This window comes from Tiliqua scincoides, chromosome 4, assembly GCF_035046505.1.
Source record: "Tiliqua scincoides isolate rTilSci1 chromosome 4, rTilSci1.hap2, whole genome shotgun sequence".
NCBI classification, from domain to species: Eukaryota; Metazoa; Chordata; class Lepidosauria; order Squamata; family Scincidae; genus Tiliqua; species Tiliqua scincoides.
Window position 1 is genome coordinate 12,793,339 of NC_089824.1, and position 11,797 is coordinate 12,805,135.

An 11,797-nucleotide genomic window follows, 5' to 3' on the forward strand; every position below is an offset into this window, starting at 1 on the left:
CAGAACCCCGAGATGGTTGAACATTGGTCCTCTGCAGAGTTCCACTGCAGCCCCAGCCCCCCCCCCCCCCGAAATGAGAAAAGTAATGTCCTGAGCCACGATATTCTCACCCCCTTCAGAGCACCAGTACATGTATGCTCCAGTGGCACAATTCTCCCTCACAAAGTATGCATCTCAAGCCAGATGACAGGTGTGATTGATGCTGTTGTCAAGTCCGTGTTACTCTCTCTGGCTCTCTTTGCTCCCCACAGGCAGCTGTCCGAAGCAGAGACACCATGAAGACCCCAAGGAAGCCTACAGCCTGCCTGGAGTGAGCAGTGGCTGTTTGCAAAAGGTGAGTGCCTTGATGCTGAGAGCAAGTACCTCGGATGGGCTCCAAGGTGTCTCACCTGTCTCCCAGCCTGTGCCTTTGTATGGTGAGCCCTGGCACTCTGCTCTACCGGAGTGCGTTGAGGCTCCCCTTGTGGCTCATCCATGTGACGTTAGGGTTGCATCTGAATAAGATGGTGCCACAGGACTATGATATAGGACTAATATCACTCTGATATTTTTGTTGTTGGCAACCTTCAGTCTCGAAAGACTCTGGTATCGCGCTCTGAATGGTGGTTCTGGAACAGCGTCTAGTGTGGCTGAAAAGGCCGATTCGGGAGTGACAATCCCTTCCACACCGGGAGCAAGTGCAGTCTGTCCCTGGTCTGTCTCCCTGGCTGCGGGCTTTCCTTCTTTGCCTCTTTGCCTCAGTCTGTTGGCCAAGTGTCTCTTCAAACTGGGAGAAGCCATGCTGCACTGCCTGCCTCCAAGCGGGTCGCTCAGAGGCCAGGGTTTCCCACCTGTTGAGGTCCACTCCTAAGGCCTTCAGATCCCTCTTGCAGATGTCCTTGTATCACAATCTACCATAGAGATATAACATCTATAATAAATTGTATTTATATTCTAAGATTCTACATACCTTGGCTGTGAATCTGGGGCCCCATAAAAATGTTTCCAATTGGGCCCTGCAGGTCCTAAAGCTGACCTTGAATGCACTCTACATAAGGTTGCCTTTGAATAGTCCCAGTGAACAACCTGAGGGCACCAAATGTTATCCCCTTGCCACAGCTATGGTATGTACTGGTCAGTGTCTGGATAGTCACTTCCTGCAAACTCCTTATGTGGTACCTTGAGTTCTGTGAGCAAAGAAAGGTGGGATATACATTGAATAAATCAAATAGAAGTGTCTGAACACTTCAGTTGGTGTGGAGGACACACCATTTCATATTGCATCAACTTCACTGGCTCCTGGTACATTTTCAGGTCCAATTCAAGATACTATTTCTGAGGTCCTAAATAGGTTGGGATCTGAATCTCGCCAGCTCCCACTTGAACCAGCCTAACACAATTGTCATTAGGAAGTTCTACTCCATGTCTATCTGTTCTTTGAAAGTTCTTTGGTAGGTGGAAAGGTATGGCCTTCTTACTGGTGGCTCTGAAGCTGTGGAATCATTTGCCCCATAAGAACCAGCCAATCCTATCTTTGACTGTGTTAAGTCTTCAAGTTAAGCCTATTTTGTTCATTTTTTTTTATTATAGTGATTTCATTCTGAGATTAAAGCAGAGTGATCTGATTTATCAGAGTGGTGGTTTGGGCTTGGCTGTTGTTAGCATTTTGTTTGTGATTTGTTATAATTTTTCCGCTATTTTGCTGTGTTCTTCAAATGTTGTGGGGCTACCCCATGGACCCCATATGGGATGGAGACCTGGATATAAATATTTTACTTATAGCCAATCTTATGGTTTTCCCTGCTGTGCTAAAACGGTCTGCACTGCATACTATGGGGAGGTGGCGATTGGAATGTTTATGAGGGGAAAGGGAAAATAGTTTCCCTTATCCCTCTGTAAGCCCCTCACCCACCAATGGGTCTCCTCGGACATGCACCATTTCTTTAGCTAACTCACCTCCGAGAAGACATAGGGGGGTGTTGGCTGCTACTGGAGGGGATACCACCCCCTCTCACCTATGACACTCCTCCAGCTCTCCCCCATTCCACCCTGTTTATACATTTGCGATAGCCAGAAAGTATATTCCACAGGTGTGGATCTCAGATATAGGATTGTACCGTAAATGAATGAGTAATTCTGCCAGGGTAGGCCTGTCCTTGGCTCAGCTCATAGAAGTAAAACCCATTTGATTAAGAAGGTGCTTGATTGTGCTTCATTCTCCACAGAGTGCCACCATAGAGTGAAACCTGAGCCCTCATTTTACCAAAAAGATTAGAGCAGTGTTTCTCACACTGCCAGTGGGGACACACTAGGTGGATCACAAGCCAATTTCAGGTGAGTCCCCGTTCTTTCAATGTGGATTTCATTTTTAATATCCAGTATGAGACTTGATGCTACCATGGTATGTGACTGCTGTTGGGAAAATGTTACAGATCTGTTAACAGGCTAGTATGTATATGCTTTTAACAATGTTAGTCAATGGGGCTTACTCCCGGGTAAGTGTGGATAGTATTGCACCTTTAGGATGTTTGGGGAATTTTTTTTAAACAGATCACCATCTGCTTGGAGGGTTAGAAGAGTTCTTCATTTTAAATAAATTTTTAAACTTATTGTAAACTTTTTATTTATTTATTTGATTTCATTTTGTCTTGTGGGGGAATGTTAAAAATTTCCCTGCTTGATGATGTCACTTCCGGCCATGATATCATTTCCAGGTAAATGACATCACTTCAGGTGGATCCTGACAGATTGTCATTCTAAAAAGTGAGTCCCAGTGCTAAAAGGTTTGAGAACCACTCGGTGGCGTAGCTGGAAGGGGGGCGGAACAATCAGTCTGGCAAAGAGGTGGGCGAGCGGCCCCTCCCTTTGGAGACATTCCCAGAGGGGGGCTGTACGACTCCGTTTTTGGCCCCCCCCCAGGAATGGCTCCGAAGGGAGTGCTCCACCCCCCTCCAGCTATGCCACCAGAACCACTGGATTCGAGCATTACAGCACGTGATAGGGCTGTGCATAACAGAGTCAGATGCAAAGGTAACTTGAAGTCACTTTTTCTGCTTTCCTGCAGCCATTTAGAATTTCATCCCACAACCGCATCTGAAGCCTTCAGAGGTCCATGTCATAACTTCCCTCAGTACGCTTGGAAAACTTCTGTTGAACACAAGTTACAAAACAGGAAAAGGAAGCTCAAAGTGATGGACTAGAAGGGTCAGCAATGCTTGAAATGACCACGTCAGCTGTTTTTACACCAGGGAAGTGCAGAAGTGAAAGACACCTAGGGCACCAGAGTCAGCACTGTGAAGCAAGAACCCTGTTCCTGTTCTGATGTCACTTCACAGCCAGGAGGGAAGCTTCATGACTGAACTATAAGAACTATAAGAACATCAGGTCATAGGAGCTGACTTGCTGGATCAGACCCAAGATCCATCTAGCCCAGTAACCTCTTTCATACAATGGCCAATCAAATGATTCCATAAGTAGCACACTAAGGCCCTCCCCTACTCTTGCTTCCAAATAACAGCTTTCCTCTGTCTCAGTTTTTGACATTCAGAGATACACTGACACATTACATGGAGGATTCATTAACAATTAAGCATGATGATGGCAGACCCATCTCTTTAAATGTGGATCTGCTCCAATTGTGTACAAAGCAGGGTGGCCAGTAAAGGGTTATATGGGTGAGAGGGGTTAAACCTTTCTCTGCCCATTGCTCACCAGAAGAAAGCCCAGTTGCAAGAAAAGCATTGGAGGAGCAGACTGCAGGGAGGACAGACAGACAGACAGACAGACACACACACACACACACACACACACACACACACACTTGATTGGAGGCAAACCATTAGGAAACTGCCAGATTCAACCTCAGATGTTTGACACCATCACTAGTCATGGTGGCTTGATGGAACCTCCAGGTTTAAAGTTTGTGTACTGTTGATTATCATTTGCCAGCAGCTACAGTAGGAGGGAGCTACTGTTATCATCTCTTGTGAACTTCCAGAGATATTTTGGATGGCCACTTTGGGAAACTGGATGCTGGATTAGATGGAGCTTTTATGCTCCCTATGCTGACAATTTTGCATCTGATAAACATTCAGATCTGCTCTGGTATATGATGATGATGATGATGATGATGAATATGTATATATTGCATTTCAACATATACCATTTCTCAGCAAAACTCAAATTTTACTGCTCCCTGGGCCACAAAACTGCCTACTGCCTCAAAATCCAGCCCCTTTGTGGGATTTTGTCCTGAAAAAGCTCCATTTAAACATATGGAATGAGCTCTACAATTGTGTCCTTTTGCACCTTTCATTCACATCAATGGTAGTTGCACAGGAGAGCTTCCTCCTGAATTGTGCCCATCCATTCAAACTCTGACAACCCCCCCCCCCCACCAAAGGAAGGTTTGACTCAGTATAACCAGTTACTATGAAGCAAACCAAAAACCAAAAACAGATTCACTCTTTTAGAAACGTAGGCATAGCTTCATTCATATTGATTAGGCTAAGACCTAATCGAGACATCATGCAGAATGAGGTGGCAGACAGGAATGTTAGTGTAGCTGTACTTTTCAGGTGAAGGAATGCATTTTTTTTAATGCTCTGCAACCATTTAAAAAAGTCTCCATGCAGAAAACTAACTAAAGGTTTTGGAGCTTTAGTTTTCACTGAGATGCTAGTTTGTTACGTGCAGGGTGCAGGAAACATGATATGTAAAAGAGCATTCAGATATACAACCTCCTCTTGCAATGGTGAGTGGTACAGCACAGAATACCAACCCCTCATTCTGCAAAATGTGTAAGATGAGTCTCCGAGAATTCGAGGACTGTTGACCGACCATTGAGGATATGAACCACTGACATTCGTGGGACTGATCTGCAGCAACATCTCTTTGGATTGTGGTCAAGCGGTTTTCTGTCTGAATGGCAAATTGAGAAATTCACTTCCTGTTGGCACATCTTTGGCTTTGTGGATTATTTACATTTCATACAACATAGCAGTCAAACAAAAGAAGAACAAACAGAATAAAAGAGAGAGAGAGAGAAAAAAATTAAACCTGGCCAGGCAACCAACCAACCACACAATCAGAGATCAAGCAGGTTCTTGTCACTCTCTTGTGTGCAAAGGAGAGGGGTGTGTGTGAAAAGAGGACTGAGGCCATTCCCCTTCTCTGTTCCCTTCTTCCAGTTGCTGAACATAGCTGAAAGCAAGCAATGGGAGACAAATGCGATTGATATAGCCAAGGAGGAAGAATGCCAAAGAGTAACCATATAAATGAAGCAATTAGAAGGTTTGTTTCCTCCTTGGGTCTGGTGAAAACAAACAACTCTGTGTAAATAAAGCAGGGATGGAAAATGGCTTCAGCACTGGGGACCAAACGAGATATGGCCCAAAACATGCAGCTTTTGCTGAAATACATGTCCCACTTCTCTCTCCTCTTCCCAGTGTTCAGTAAAACATACCTCAGGCCAGTGGCGTAGCTAAGGGGGTGCAGGGGGTAGCAGTTGCACCGGACATCAAGCTTTAGGGGGGCAACATGCTGAGCTTGACACTAGTGACCAAAATTGTGAAAATCTTGGTATATATGATTAATACCATCATGTTCTATATCATTGGAAAGGTAATTTAATGTAGAATGCAGTGAACAAACCGCACTGGAATATCTGTATTCTTTCAAAAGTTATGGCTAATTAACCAGAAAATGAAAACACAATTGCCTTATAGAACAAAAAGTGGATTTTCTTAACTCAAAACTGACCTACGAGACTGATTGTTGTTCAAGACGTGCCCCTCTTAGAGTAAGAGAAGACTAAGCATCCCTCTTCACCCCAATACAGTGCCTTGAACTTATCGGGTCACACTTTTTATTTATTTACTTAATTCATTAGATTTTGTCGGGGGGAGGGGGCTACAAATCTTCTTTGACCCCAGATAGCAGATAGATGCCTTTTCACTTTTGAAAAAGCCCAGACGTGACATTACTTCCGGTTGTGACATCACTTCCGGGGCAACATTTTGAGCTTGGCACTGGGCTACAAGATCATGAGCTACACCACTGCCTCAGGCCGTGACATTATGAGAGTCCCTGCCTCTCTCCCTTCTACTGGTAGTCAGGACCCAATCCTATCCCCACTCCCAGTGTGCCGTGGTACGGCGGCACTGCTATATCCTGCAGGGCTAGGGAAGCAGCCAGAGGTCTCCTTGGGATAAGGGAACATTGCTTCCCTTACCGCATCTAGAGTCCCAGCAGCCTTGATGGGCATACTTGGAACTGTGCCAGCTATTTATATGGCACAGAACCTAGGAGACCTGTGTCAGGCTCCAAGGCCCAGGAGAGGGGATAGGGTTTTGCAGCAACTCCTGCCACTGTTCGCATCCCCTCCAGGCCTGAAGTGCCTCCTGGGCTGCCTTCACCCGTCCCAGCATAGGATCAAGCTACTTCTGAAGCAGAGCCAGAGGCAAGGAACACAGAACACTGTGACAGCAACACGTGAGGGCTACTCAAAGTTACGGGGTAAATTCTTGATGATACAGGTATCCCTCCATATCCACAGTTCCTTCAGCCACAGTTTCAATTGTCCTCAGTTCACAAATACCCCGCATCTTTGTCCAGCTGCAGCCCTCCTGTCTATGCCCAGCCTACCCAAAGTGACCATCTCCAATCCAATGTTCCATCATGACCTTTAAATTTGACCAGGAGTGCTCTCTTTAGTGTATCATCAAAATGAAGGCAGGACCACAGGGATGTGCAGAGAGATGTTCTTGGTGGCTGATCTCCATCTTTGGAATTCTCTTCCCCTGGAAAGTCACCAAGGCCTGATCCTGTACATAAGATGCTTTATTCATGCAGGCTCTTAGTGGCCAGGGATGTAGATTGAGTAGAAAAATGAACACTTTTTACCCCCCTTAAGCGCTTGGGACACAATAAGTTCAAGCAAGCAACACTAGAAGACTGCAGCAAGTCTCTGAGCTTCACAGCACAATCCTATGCATGTCTCCTCTAAAGTAAGGTCCATTGGGTTTAATGGAGCTTACTTCCATAGAAGTGAGTATAGGATTGCAGGGCCCAATCCTATGCAATTTGTTAGTGATGGTGTAGCCATGCCAGTGGGATGTGCACTGCATCCTTTGGTGGGGAGGTAGTCATGGAAACCTCCTCATGGTAAGGGAACATTTGGCCTGCATTGCACCTGCACTGGTGCTGGAAAGCTGGATAGGATTGGGCCCCCAGTCTCTTTCTTTCAAACCAGTTCACTTAAACAGCTGGACCCCCTTCTCTTTAAATGGAGGATGCAGTTCATTTGATCCTACATTATTTACATTAGCAATCAGATTCTTGTTGACTTCAGCAGATATGAAATAATTGGCCCGTATAGGAAATGCTGCAGATTAACTTGCCAGAATTATTAGCAGAGGAAGTGTACTTTGGTGTTGACACAGAGCTGAATGAAACCTCCTTAAGCAACATTTTGCACAAAGTTCAAGAGAGCTTCTCATGTTTCCCCTATGTGATTTCACTTCCTTTGCAAAACGAAAAAAGAGGTAATCTCTTTATGCTGTTAGCCACGCATGCTTTCACCATGAGAGAGAAGGCAGTGAAACAGCTGAGAACAAAAAAAAAAATGTTTATAATAATAACCAAGCCTTTCTCTGGAAGTCTTTGAGGCTCCACCTCCTTTTGACTTTATGTATACTTTATGACTCACTACCAACCAATCTTTGGAATGTCCATTCCCAAGAGCCTGTACAGCAACCAACTCACTTTGAAAGGATTGGGTCAATCCTGTGATCACTCCCCCTCCCATTCAATACACAAGTGCATTTTCCATCATCAGTCGGAGTGCCACATTTATCTCCAGTCTTGGTCCCATGCTTTTCATTGCAGCCGAGCACACATCTCTTTAACAGTTGAAGTTTTTTTTCCTGGCATAGAGATGGGAAGCTTCCCAGGAAGTGCTGGACCACCCATGTTATTGGGTGAACCAGCTACTTCAAGTGGTGAACTGGGGAAGACAGCAAACTGGTGGGGATGACCTACAACGCATGCCTGCCAGCTCCGTTGCTGGTGTTGCGTTCTCCTGACATTGGAGGCAAGTCCATAGACTGAAAGAGGATTAGAATTTGGTATGCTTTGACTCCTCCTTATCCTGCCCTTGTCCCTCCCACTTTATGCCCATCTCTTCCCCTTTCTGACCTTGCCACTGCAGTGGCATAGCTAGAAGGGGTGCAGCAAGTCTGGATCAGGGCCAGATTAAGACTTTAAAGGCCCTAAGCACTGAGAAGCTTTTGGTGGTCCCATATATATGTAATTCAAAATAACATTTTATTTTTTGAAATGAAACAAAATTTACAGTAAGATTTATTTACCATCAACACTATAAAGTACCAGTATTACACTGCATTAAAAAAGTGACATTAAATTGAGAATACAAAGACAACTCTAAATCCAATTGGACAGCCATTTAATATTACTACATGAGAATTAGATACCAATAAACATAGATGGAATGATATTTTAATTTAATATCTTGTATTTTCTTAAGTGAATGGTGCTTTAAAGCAGAATTTAGTAAAAAAAACCTCAAAAACATTTCATTAAAATATATTTTGAATCAATCTATTCTAGGTTCATTGATTCTCCCTTCTTTTTCCAGATTTTATTTTGGTTCACTGGGTTGTTTTTTTGTTTTTGTTTTGCATTGTAGTCCATCGTAAATCTAGCACTGAAAAAAAAAAAAACAACAACTTTGTGATGCCCCTCTTCCCTTGATGCCTTAAGCATGTGCTTATTTTGCTTAATGGTTAATCCAGGGTTGATCATGCCTTGGACTTAAATTGTCTATTACAGAATCACAAGCATCATGAAAGCTTAAAGGGTCTGCCATGCCCTCTTGAGCCAATAACCAGAGGGAGAGGTTGTTTACACTGCACCCCATTCCCCACTAAGGGGGTGGGGTAGGAGGGGCTCCATTGCACCAGCAGATTTTCATTTCGTAAACCCCAGAATGGAGAACTTTCTATGACCTTGACAAACCAACATCAACAGTTCTAAAACTGGAAAGGAAAGGGCAGGCTTGATTCAATATGTAACTTCCAAATGACCTGACAAAATCCCCCCCCCGCCCCACGAGCACTCTAATAATAACTGAGAGAGAGTGATGTATCAGTGCAATGGCTGATGCATTGAAGCCATGGAAAATCTGCTCAGGTGATCGAAAAAAGCTTGTCTTTTTTGGAAACGTACGTGTGGCCTCTTTGTGCAGCTGAAACAAAGCATAAAACAATATAGTTGATGCTTTTCAGTGGAAAGACTTTGAACCCTCTTTCCTGTGTTTCTTTTAGCTTTGTACTCTCAAACCACGGAAACGTACCTGCACTCTCTATCGCTTCCTGTCATTTGGGCTGAAACAGAGATACTAACCTACTTCACTTCGCACGGGTGGAGTTTTGGAAGGAGGGCGGGTTCATTCCCCTCCCAAATTTGGAATGGCCGGGACTGTCCCTTACCATATAGTGTGCTGAATCTGATTTTCGGCCCATCTATTCTGCCATTATCTACTCTGACCAGCAGCACATCTGTGTGTCTGATGGAGGTTTGGAGCTGCTACCTGAATTTAATTGGACTGGGATCTTATGTATGCAAAATATGAGTGATACCACTGAGCCATGGTCCCTCCCAGAGGCCCAATCCTATCCATGATCTCTCTTTAATTGAATCCCATTGATTTCAGTGGGGCTTGCAACCAAGTAATGTGCTCTGTGCAACCAGAGCACGGCATTACCATCACAGAGTTTACTTCTAAAGAAACATGCATACGATTGGATTATTACGTAATAAGTGCCTTATGGCACAATGCTATGCATCTGTACTCAGAAGTAAGTCCCATTGTGTTCAGAGGGGCTTACTCCCAGGAAAGTGTGCATTAGATTGCAGCCTCAATTGTCTACTTCCTATTAATAAAAGACATCAGGCAACTTGCAATCAGAAGTAATTAAAATACATAAAAATAATCTATGCATCATTCATTTCTAAAATAAAACCACTCAGGAAATAGGAAAGGACAAGACTCCACATCAGGTCAAGGTGACCATGAAAAGTATGCTTTCCCTTCCTCACATAACTGGACAAAGCAAAAATGCTTTGTGCATGTCCACCTAGGGTCCGTATTTTAGCTAATTGGTTAGAGCTGGTGCAGCAAAGCAGTGCAGAGACTAAGCCCCAAAATCTTAGAAGTCACGATCCCAGGACTTCTCTGGTTCAAATCTTACTTCTGCTATGAATGCTGGCTAGGTGGCCTTAGGCAAACCTCTGTCCCAGCTACAGTATCTGGATGGTCAAACTCACCTTACGGGGTTGTTTTAAGCAATGGTGTAGTGTAGCTACAGGGGCTGCAGAGCGCTAAGTTTTGCAGGGAGCCTCACTGCAGCATGCAAACAGCCCCTCCCCCTCGGAGCCATTGGGGGGGAGCAAACTGGCTTCAAAGGGGAAGGGCCACTTGCACACAATGGTGAGGCTCCCTGCAAAACTTAGTGCTTTGCACCCCCTCTAGCTACACCACTGTTGTAAGATCAAGATAACCATGTGAATTGCTATAAGTACTCTGAATGCACGATATAGACCTGTACCTAATAGGGGAATGAAGCTGCCTTGCCCTCCCCTGATAATTTAGTATGCCTGGTAATGGCATCTATATTGTTTTCTGGGATCGATGCTTGCTGATTTCCATGTGACTTTCGCAGTCATGAGCAGATGCTGGTTGGTTGATTTATTTATTTTTTTTCTGTCATCCAAATGGTTGGCAACCTTCAGTCTCAAAAGACTATGGTATAAGTCTACAGCACCTGGTATTCCCAGGCGGTCTCCCATCCAAGTACTAACCAGGCCTGACTCTGCTTAGCTTCCGAGATCAGATGAGATCAGGCATGTGCAGGGTAACAATAACCTGGATAAAAATAACAAAATATAAAACATTTAAAAAATGGTTACAAAAAGCCAGAGCCAACTAAAAGGCACCAATCACATTAACTTAGAAATGCTTTCTATGCCTTTATCATTCCCTTGCAAAACACCGCAGGTGACGAAGGGCCCCATCCTATACAACTTTCCATCATTGATGCAGCCACAAAAGAGCCCCAACATAAGGGAATAAATGTTCCTTTACCTTGAGGAGACCTCGGTGACTCCCCCCCCCCTCAAAGAATATAGTGCACGCTCTGTTGGCATGGTTGCAATGGCACTGGAAAGTTGGATAGAATTGAGCCCAGAGACTGGTGGGGCAAAGTGTGTACACCTCTTGGAAAGCTGGCATAACTCTGTTCAAACATGATCCTTAATTTCTGCGCCTGCCCTATTTCTGTGACCACTTTTGCATGCACCTGTGGTGCCAAGCAGCTAAATGGACAGGATCCCCTGACTGTACTGTCATGGTGAGTGTGGCAGCAGTTACAGATTTCTGCTGCATTCCAGCAGGCTCTGTACACCATGTTCCCACCCAACACACACCAGTGGCACAGCTAAGGGGGGCAAGGGGGTACATTGTCCCAGGTATCACACCTTGAGGGGGTGCCAACCTACACACCTGAAGGGAGATTTGGAAGGGGAGACAGAACCATTTTGGGGGGCAGGAGAAGGTACTGTGGAGGCAAGGAGTTCTCCTTGCTGCTGCAGTACCTTCTCCTGCACCCTTCTTAAAGGCGCTCAGAGTGGATGCAAGTGGATGATCACTTTTTTGCATTTTTCCCAGTGGAAAAAAAGAAAAAGCCATGGACCACTCATTGCAGCTCACAACTGCTTGGAGCACACCGTAAATCCAGAA

General features: G+C 44.7%; 1 pseudogene; it reads right to left on the reverse strand.

The window, feature by feature from the left end:
• Positions 1-10,811: 10,811 nt before the first annotated feature.
• LOC136650573 (5S ribosomal RNA) lies at positions 10,812-10,930 on the reverse strand (annotated as a pseudogene).
• Between the last annotated feature and the right edge of the window lie 867 nt (positions 10,931-11,797).